Raw genomic sequence first — 7,685 nt, forward strand, 5'->3', positions numbered from 1 at the left:
ATTAGAACTTAACAACCTGTATTTTGGGAAGTGGATGTTCCTCTAGTCTGTGGGGTGCCTTCAAGAATTAATTTCTGATGCTTCAGCTCCCTTAAGTTCACATCCTTGCTCTTCCTGTTCTCTTAGGTGCCATGATCTTAATGAGTTTCAGCTCAGTGATCATGGCAAATCACACCAAACTTAGAGGTTTGCTTGTCCTCAAGCAAAAGAAAGGAAAGGAGAGGAGCAGAAGGAAAGGCATTTTCAAATAAAGATAAGATGAGTTGAAAAAGATATGAGAAGAAATTAAAAATATTTGAAAAAGAATTGGATTGGAAAAAAAGATTTGTGTTTATGAATTAAGATATATTTGATATTTTTGAAAAAGGGATTTTAGAAATTAGGGTTCTTAGAAAACCAATTTGATTTTGAAGGTGATAATTTAAAATATGTTTATGCAAGAAATCATGAATTGGAACATAAAAAATTAGAAAATTTGTAAAGAGAAACGAAAATTACCTCCTCCCCACCATCCTGGCGTTAAACGCCCACATGATGCATGTGTTGGGCGTTTAACGCCCAATAGTTGCTTCTCCTGGGCGTTCAACGCCCATTTGGTGCTTCTTTCTGGCGTTGAACGCCAGAAAGTCCTTTGTCACTGGGCGTTTTTCTGAACGCCCAGGATGCTCGCAGACTGGCGTTAAACACCCAGAAGGTGCATCTTTCTGGCGTTTAACGCCCAGAAGATGCTCCTTTCTGGCGTTTAACGCCCAAATGGCTACCCTTACTGGCGTTAAACGCCCAGTGGATGCTTCTTTTGGGCGTTTGACGCCCAAAGTGTTTCTTACTGGCTTTTTCATGCTAGTAAGCTTCCAATTTCCCTGTAACTTTGTGACTTCAACCAATTTGCTATTTTACCTTTGAAGATTCTTGGACACATACCTGTAAAAAAAGGAAATTTATTTAATTAGTAAATAAACTTTGTAAATGGCTGGGTTGCCTCCCAGCAAGCGCTTCTTTATTGTCATTAGCTGGACTATTACTGAGTTTTAATCAAGTCTCAGCTTTGAGCATTCTTGCTCAAAATTGCCTTCAAGATAATGTTTAACTCTTTGTCCATTAACAATGAACTTTTTGTTAGAGTTACTATCCTGAAGTTCTATGTATCCATATGGTGATACACTTGTAATTACATATGGACCTCTCCACCGGGATTTTAATTTCCCAGGGAATAATTTAAGCCTTGAATTAAATAACAGAACTTTCTGTCCTGGCTCAAAGACTCTGGATGACAATTTCTTATCATGCCATCTTTTTGCTTTCTCTTTGTAAATTTTTGCATTTTCGAAAGCATTGAGTCTAAATTCCTCTAGCTCATTTAACTGGAGTAATCGTCTTTCTCCAGCTAACTTGGCATCAAGGTTCAGGAATCTGGTTGCCCAGTAAGCCTTGTGTTCCAGTTCCACTGGCAAGTGACACGCTTTTCCATACACAAGCTGGTATGGAGAGGTCCCTATAGGGGTCTTAAATGCTGTTCTGTATGCCCACAGAGCATCATCCAAGCTTCTTGCCCAATCCTTTCTACGGTTAATCACAGTCCGTTCCAGGATTCTTTTGAGTTCTCTATTTGAGACTTCAGCTTGCCCATTAGTTTGTGGATGATATGGAGTAGCCACCCTGTGGTTGACTCCATAACGTACCAGAGCAGAGTAAAGCTGTTTATTACAGAAATGAGTACCCCCATCACTGATTAACACTCTAGGGGTACCAAATCTGCTGAAGATATGTTTCTGGAGGAACTTTAACACTGTTTTAGTGTCATTAGTGGGTGTTGCAATAGCTTCCACCCACTTGGATACATAATCCACTGCCACCAGAATATAGGTGTTTGAGTATGATGGTGGGAAAGGTCCCATGAAGTCAATGCCCCATACATCAAACAACTCAATCTCCAAGATCCCTTGTTGAGGCATGGCGTAACTGTGGGGTAGATTGCCAGATCTTTGGCAACTGTCACAATTAAGCACAAATGCTCGGGAATCTTTGTAGAGAGTAGACCAGTAGAAGCCACTTTGGAGGACTCTTGTGGCTGTTCATTCACTTCCAAAATGTCCTCCATACTGTGATCCATGGCAATGCCAAAGGATCTTCTGTGCTTCTTCTTTAGGCACACATCTACGGATTACTCCGTCTGCGCATCTCTTAAAGAGATATGGTTCATCCCAAAGATAGTACTTTGCATCTGTGATTAATTTCTTTGATTGCACCTTACTGTACTCTTTGGGTATGAATCTCACTGCCTTGTAGTTTGCAATGTCTGCAAACCATGGCACCTCCTGGACGGCCAGCAGTTGCTCATCCGGAAAGGTTTCAGAGATCTCAGTGAGAGGGAGGGACGCCCCTTCCACTGGTTCTATTCGGGACAGGTGATCTGCTACTTGGTTTTCTGTCCCTTTCTGTCTCTTATTTCTATATCAAACTCCTGCAGAAGCAGCACCCATCTTATAAGTCTGGGTTTTGAATCCTGCTTTGTGAGTAGATATTTAAGAGCAGCATGATCTGTATACACAATCACTTTTGATCCTACTAAATAGGATCTGAATTTGTCAATGGCGTAAACCACTGCAAGTAGCTCCTTTTCTGTGGTTGTGTAATTTTTCTGTGCATCATTTAAAACACGGCTAGCATAATAAATGACATGCAGAAGCTTGTCATGCCTTTGTCCCAACACTGCACCAATGGAATGGTCACTGGCACACATTAATTCAAATGGCAATGTCCAGTCTGGTGCAGAGATGATTGGTGCTGAGACCAATTTAGCTTTCAGGGTCTCAAATGCCTGCAGACACTCTTTATCAAAGATAAATGGCGTGTCAGCAGCTAGCAGGTTGCTCAGAGGTTTGGCGATTTTTGAAAAGTCCTTTATAAACCTCCTATAGAATCCCGCATGCCCCAGAAAGCTTCTGATTGCCTTAACTTTAGCAGGTGGTGGTAATTTTTCAATTACCTCTACTTTAGCTTGGTCCACCTCTATCCCCTTGTTCGAAATTTTGTGCCCAAGGACAATTCCTTCAGTCACCATAAAGTGACATTTTTCCCAGTTTAAAACCAGGTTAGTCTCTTGGCATCTTTTCAGAACAAGTGCTAAATGGTTAAGGCAGGAGCTGAATGAGTCTCCAAATACTGAAAAGTCATCCATGAAGACTTCCAGGAATTTTTCCACCATGTCAGAGAAAATTGAGAGCATGCACCTCTGAAAAGTTGCAGGTGCATTGCACAGGCCAAATGGCATCCTTCTGTATGCAAATACTCCAGATGGGCATGTGAATGCCGTTTTCTCCTGATCCTGGGGATCTACTGCAATTTGATTATAACCTGAATATCCATCCAGGAAGCAGTAGTATTCATGACCTGCTAGTCTTTCTAGCATCTGGTCTATGAATGGTAAAGGAAAATGATCCTTTCTGGTGGCTGTATTGAGCCTTCTGTAATCAATGCACATACGCCACCCTGTAACTGTCCTTGTAGGAACCAGTTCATTTTTTTCATTATGAACCACTGTCATGCCTCCTTTCTTGGGACAACTTGGACAGGGCTCACCCAGGGGCTGTCAGAGATAGGATAAATAATCCCAGCCTCTAGTAATTTAGTGACCTCTTTCTGCACCACTTCTTTCATAGCTGGATTCAGCCGCCTTTGTGGTTGAACCACTGGTTTGGCGTCATCCTCCAACAAGATCTTGTGCATGCATCTGGCTGGGCTAATGCCCTTAAGATCACTGATGGACCACCCAAGAGCTGTCTTGTGTGTCCTTAGCACTTGAATTAGTGCTTCCTCTTCCTGTGGCTCTAAAGTAGAGCTTATAATTACAGGAAAGGTATCACCTTCTCCTAGAAATGCATATTTCAAGGATGGTGGTAATGGTTTGAGTTCGGGTTTTGGAGGTTTCTCCTCTTCTTGAGGGATTTTCAGAGGTTCTATTATCTTCTCTGACTCCTCCAAATCAGGCTGAACCTCTTTAAAGATGTCCTCTAGCTCTGATTCCAAACTCTCAGCCATATTGACCTCTCTTACCAGAGAATCAATAATATCAACACTCATGCAGTCATTTTGGGTGTCTGGATGTTGCATTGCTTTGACAACATTCAACTTGAATTCCTCCTCATTGACTCTCAAGGTTACTTCCCCTTTTTGGACATCAATGAGGGTTCGGCCAGTTGCTAGGAAAGGTCTTCCTAGAATGAAAGTTGCACTCTTGTGCTCCTCCATTTCCAGCACCACAAAGTCAGTAGGAAAGGCGAATGGCCCAACCTTGACAATCATGTCTTCAATCACGCCTGATGGGTACTTAATGGAGCCATCAGCAAGTTGAAGACATATCCTGGTTGGTTTAATTTCTTCAGTTAAACCAAGCTTTCTGATAGTAGATGCAGGTATTAGGTTGATACTTGCCCCAAGATCGCATAAAGCTTGCTTGGTACAATTACCCTCTAATGTGCATGGTATCATAAAGCTCCCAGGATCTTTAAGCTTCTCAGGTAAGCTTTTCAGAATGACTGCACTGCATTCTTCAGTGAGGTAGACTTTTTCAGTTTCCTCCAATCCTTCTTATGACTTAAGATTTCTTTCATGAACTTAGCATAAGAGGGTATTTGCTCAAGTGCTTCTGCAAACGGAATCTTTATTTCAAGAGTCCTGAGATAGTCTGCAAAGCGAGCAAATTGCTTATCCTGTTCCGCTTGGCGGAGTTTTTGAGGATAAGGCATTTTGGCTTTGTATTCCTCAGCCTTAGTTGCTGCAGGTTTATTACCTACAGAAGTGGGTTGGGAAGCCTTTTTAGAAGGATTGTTATCAGCACTTGTATGTGACTGATCACCCACTGGCGTTTGAATACCAGGGGTGGAAGCTGGGGTGGCGTTAAACGCCACTTCCTTGCTTGTTACTGGCGTTTGAACGCCAGAACCATGTTCCTTTTGGGCGTTCAACGCCAGATCCATGCTTGTTTCTGGCGTTGAACGCCAGGAATGAGCATGGTCTGGGCGTTCAGCGCCAGCTCTGTTCCTCTCTGGGCTCTGATTGTCCTCAGAGGGATTTTGAGTATCCTCTTGTTCATTTCTTGGTTTCCTGCTGCTTTGAAGTGAGGTATTTAATGTTTTCCCACTTCTTAATTGAACTGCTTGGCATTCTTCTGCTATTTGTTTTGACAGTTGTTTTTCTGTCTGCTTTAATTGTACTTCCATGTTCCTGTTAGCCATTCTTGTTTCCTGTAATATTTCCTTGAATTCGGCTAGTTGCTGAGTTAGAAAATCTAATTGCTGATTGAATTCATTAGCCTGATCCACTGGACTGAGTTCTGCAGTTACTGTTTTAGCTTCTTCTTTCATAGAGGATTCACTGCTTAAGTACAGATGCTGATTTCTGGCAACTGTATCAATAAGCTCTTGAGCTTCTTCAATTGTTTTTCTCATATGTATAGATCCACCAGCTGAGTGGTCTAGAGAAATCTGAGCTTTTTCTGTAAGCCCATAGTAGAAGATGTCTAATTGCACCCATTCTGAAAACATTTCAGAGGGGCATTTTCTTAGCATCTCTCTGTATCTCTCCCAAGCATCATAAAGGGATTCATGATCTCCTTGTTTGAAGCCTTGGATGTTTAGCCTTAGCTGTGTCATCCGTTTGGGAGGGAAATAGTGATTCAGGAATTTTTCTGACAGCTGTTTCCATGTTTTTATGCTGTTCTTAGGCTGGTTATTTAACCACCTCTTAGCTTGATCTTTTACAGCAAATGGAAACCGTAATAATCTGTAGACATCCTGATCTACTTCCTTATCATGTACTGTATCAGCAATTTGCAGAAATTGTGCCAGAAACTCTGTAGGTTCTTCATGTGGAAGACCGGAATACTGGCAGTTTTGCTGCACCATGATAATGAGCTGAGGATTCAGCTCAAAGCTACTAACTCCAATGGAGGGTATACAAATACTACTCCCATATGAAGCAGTAGTGGGGTTAGCATATGACCCCAGAGTCCTCTTGGACTGTTCATTCCCACTTGCTTCCATATTGAATACAAGTTGAGAATTTATAGTTATGGAATAAATAAAAGTGGAATATATAAAAAATATTTTTTTTCTTTTTTTTTTCTTTTTTTTTTTTGTAAAATAAAAACGAAATAAATAAAAGAAAGTGGAAATATTTTTGAAATTGAAAATTGAATTTTTAATATAAAATTTTCGAAAAATTTAGTTCAAAGTTAGTTAGAAAATAAAATTTTTGAATTTTGAATTTTATGATGAAAGAGAAAAACACACAAAAGACACAAGACTTAAAATTTTTAGATCTAGTGCTCCTTATTTTCGAAAATTTTTGGAGGAAAAACACCAAGGAACACCAAACTTAAAAATTTTAAGATCAAGACACAAGAAAAACTCAAGAACACCTTGAAGATTCACAAGAACACCAAGAACAAAAGAAAGAACACCAAACTTAAAATTTTTAGAAAATCAAAATAAATTTTCGAAAATTATAAAAAGATTAACAATAAAACACCAAACTTAGAGTTTGGCACAGGATTAAACCAAGAAAAATTATTTTTGAAAAAGATTTTCAAAAGTACTGGTGCTCCCTTATCAAGAATATGACCCTTCTATTCTAGCCAAATAGGCAGCAAATATAACAATTGTTTTGAAAAAGCACAAGAAACACAAGAAAAGACTCAGAACAAGAAAAATTAAAGATCAAACAAGAAAAATAGACAAGAACAACTTGAAGATTAAGGAAAAACAAAGGACACTCACACGAAAATTAGCAATTAATTAAAAGAAAAATAATAAATTTTGAAAAGAAATTTTTGAAAAGAAACTATCCTATCAATATTGATTTAATGACTCTATAATAAAAAATAAGGATAAAAATAAAAATAAATTATTCCTAATCTAAGAAATAAAATAAGCCTTCAATTGTCCAAATTCAATAATCCCCGGCAACGGCGCCAAAAACTTGGTGGACGAAATTGTGATTCTTGATTAGTGGCTCCTTGGCATGTGCCAAAAAGTTAAACTAACTCAACTAACTGATTACTTTCTTTTCACAATTCCGTTCAACTGACCAGCAAGTGCACTGGGTCGTCCAAGTAATACCTTACGTGAGTAAGGGTCGATCCCACGGAGATTATTGGCTTGAAGCAATCAATGTTATTTTATTAATCTTAGTCAGGAGGCTAATGAAGTTATTGGGATTTATTTGTAAAAGGCCAAACTACAAATTACTTAAAATTGTAAGTTAAAATAATAGGGAATAATAGAGTTACTTGTTTATAAAGGATTATGGAATGTGTTGGAGTTTTGGAGATGCTTTGTCCTTTGACTTCAACTCTTCCTTGAAATCCTCTTCTCACACGCAGGTTCCTTCCATGGCAAGCTCTCTGTAGGGTCTCACCGTTGTCAATGGCTACCTCCCATCCTCTCAGTGAAAACGTTCCTATGCTCTGTCACAGCACGGCTAATCATCTGTCGGTTCTCAATCAGGTTGGAATAGAATCCCTTGATTCTTTTGCGTCTGTCACCAACGCCCAGCCCTCAGGAGTTTGAAGCACGTCACAGTCATTCAATCCCAGAATCCTACTCGGAATACCACAGACAAGGTTTAGACTTTCCGGATTCTCATGAATGCCGCCATCAATCCAGCTTATACCACGAAGATTCTGA

This window comes from Arachis stenosperma, chromosome 4 (genome assembly GCF_014773155.1).
Source record: "Arachis stenosperma cultivar V10309 chromosome 4, arast.V10309.gnm1.PFL2, whole genome shotgun sequence".
NCBI lineage: Eukaryota > Viridiplantae > Streptophyta > Magnoliopsida > Fabales > Fabaceae > Arachis > Arachis stenosperma.